The sequence below is a fragment of the Octodon degus genome, unplaced genomic scaffold (genome assembly GCF_000260255.1).
Source record: "Octodon degus isolate 3935 unplaced genomic scaffold, OctDeg1.0 scaffold00331, whole genome shotgun sequence".
NCBI classification, from domain to species: Eukaryota; Metazoa; Chordata; class Mammalia; order Rodentia; family Octodontidae; genus Octodon; species Octodon degus.
In genome coordinates this window covers 327,528-330,101 of record NW_004524907.1, presented here as the reverse complement: position 1 = coordinate 330,101, position 2,574 = coordinate 327,528, and the positions used below count along the sequence as shown (strand labels likewise).

The window sequence follows — 2,574 nt, the reverse complement described above, 5'->3', positions numbered from 1 at the left end:
TTTTTTTTTGCAGAACTGGGGATTGAATTTAGGTCCTTGCGCTTGCCAGGGAAGCACTTATTCCACTGAGCCATCTCCCCAGCCCCTTTCTTATTTTTTATTATTAGTTTTTAATGTATTTGGTTGTTACAGAGTTTCACTACACAGCTCAGATGCATGGTGATCCTCCTGTCTTTCAGCCTCCCAAGTGCTGGGATTACAGGTGTACAGCACTATCCCTAGACCCCATGGCCTTCTCAGCCCACCCTGGGGGTGAGGCATGTGGTGCTAGGGATCAAACTGCAGTCCCTGAGCTTGTCTAAGCTTTCCTAAGCAGGCACTTTAGTCTGCTAAGCTATCTCACTGGCCCCTTTTCTTTCTTTTTGATAGTTGGCTAAGGGTTTATCAATTTTATTGTCTTTCAAAGGATCAACTCTTCATTGATGCTTTGCATAATTTTCTGAGTCTTGATTACATTAAATCCTGCTACTATCTTTATCATTTTCTCCCATGTATGAGCTTTGAGTTTGACTTTTTCTTTTTATAGAAGACTGAGGTTCAAAATTAAGTTATTTGTTTGAGTTTGTTCTGTTTTCTTCATGTGAAAATTCAGTGGTATAAGTTTTCCTTTCATGACTACTTTCTTTATTCCCATTAGTTCTAGTATGTTTCATTGGTATTGTCATTTAATTGTACGTACTACTTAATTTTATTAATTTCATCTGTGACTCATTGATTGTTCAGGAGGGTGCTATTCAATTCCCATGTACTTATGAAATTCTTGTGGTTTGTTTTGTCATTAATTTCCATTGCCATTAACTATGTTTGGACAACATACATGGGATAATTTCAACTACTTTTCATTTACTTAAGCATGGTCTGTGGGCTAGTATGTTGTCTTCTTTGGAGAATGTCCCATGTGCAGCTGAGAAGAATATGTATTTTGATATTGTAGGGCTGAATATTCTGCAGACATCTCCTAACTACTTTTGTTCATTGGCTTGGTTTCATTCGGATATTTCCTTGCTGAATTTTAGTCTAGTTGCTCTATTTGTGTCACTGGGGGCTGGGTAATAAAATCTCCCATTATAATTGTGTTAGTGCTTATTCACTTCTTCATGTCTGTTAATATTTGTTTTATGTAGTTGAGGGCACTGGTATTTAGTACATTTGTATTTATGATTATTACTTCTTGGAGTTTTCCCTTAACAAGTATGTAGTGACATTGTCTCTTTTTATTAGTCTTGCTTTGAAGTTCACATTATTTACAAACAGAATAACTACCTTTATTTTTCTGAGTTTCTGTCACATGATTTTCCATCCTTTGACCATTAGTCTATGAATTTCTTTTTTCTTTTTTTTTTTTTTTTTTTTTTTACACTTTGGATGCTAGGTTTATTTAGGGCCGCATTTGCACAGGTTTATAGAATATTTATTCTAAGATGACAAGACAAGTCCCCTCAGGGAAACCCTGGTGTAAATGCATCTGCTTTACTTATTGAGCAAGAGGGTAACATTAACACGGAAGCTTTCGGCTGTGGCACTGGAATGACGCTACACGGGGCACCCTTCAAAGGCTACAATCAAGGACCCACCCAGCTTTTCAGCAATGCAAGCCCGGTTGAGGTCTTCTGGCCCATTTGTTTGACATTCGTGTTTTATTCCTTGGAACTTCTTTTTGATGGCGTCCTTGGAGCTGGCATAGATCATCTTACTCTTCAGGGGGCCAGTTCTGGAGCCCACAAAAAGAACATCAGCTCTTCTTTCCTGGACTCCTTAGTCTCAAAGCTTGCATCATACAAAGCATAGCGACAATCCTTTTCAGGAAGCATCCCCACGAAGTGCTTGAAGGGATCGGTGATGGTCACACCCACATCTCCAACCAAGATCTCTTTGCCTTCTTCAACAATGATGCACTTTTTGTCTGCACTGAGACAAAAAATGACAGCCTTCTTTCTTTTCTTTATTTCCTCTGGTGTGGAGCATTTCCGAACTTTCATATCATAAAAAATGCGACATACTTCATCAGCAACTTGTACTCCTGAGGCCATCTTCGCTCAGGCGGTCGCAGGGACACAGAGCGTGCAGAGCCTATGAATTTCTTATTGCATTAAGTGTGTCTTTTAAATGCATCATGTTGTTGGATCTTTTTTCTTGATCCATTTTGCTAGTCTGTTTCTTTAGATTGATGAATTGAGATCATTTGCATTGATAGTTATAACTGATATGTATTGGCTTATCATTCTCACATTATTTTCTTGTTTTAGTTCTGTTTTTCCTCTGTTTAATTGTTTGCTTTGCCTGATGGCTTCTTTTCCTTGATGTCCTTGGAATTGTGGTCTTCATCATCTCTTTCTAAAATATTCTTCAGAGCATTTTGGAGAGGTGGTTTGGTGGTCATGGATTTGTTCAGTTGTGCTGTGGTATGGAAACCTTTTGCCTCCATTGATTTTGAAACATAGTCTTTCAAGGTATATCCATTTGGTTAGGGAGTTGTTTTCTTTTAGTGCTTTAAATACTTTACTCCAAGCTCTCCTTTATTTGAGGGTTTATGTGATTCTGATGGATTTCCCTTTGTAGGTGATTTGTTTCTTT

The 2,574-nt window shown here is 38.1% G+C and overlaps 1 pseudogene; it reads right to left on the bottom strand.

The window, feature by feature from the left end:
- Positions 1–1,454: 1,454 nt before the first annotated feature.
- Positions 1,455–2,063, bottom strand: LOC101573602 (annotated as a pseudogene).
- Between the last annotated feature and the right edge of the window lie 511 nt (positions 2,064–2,574).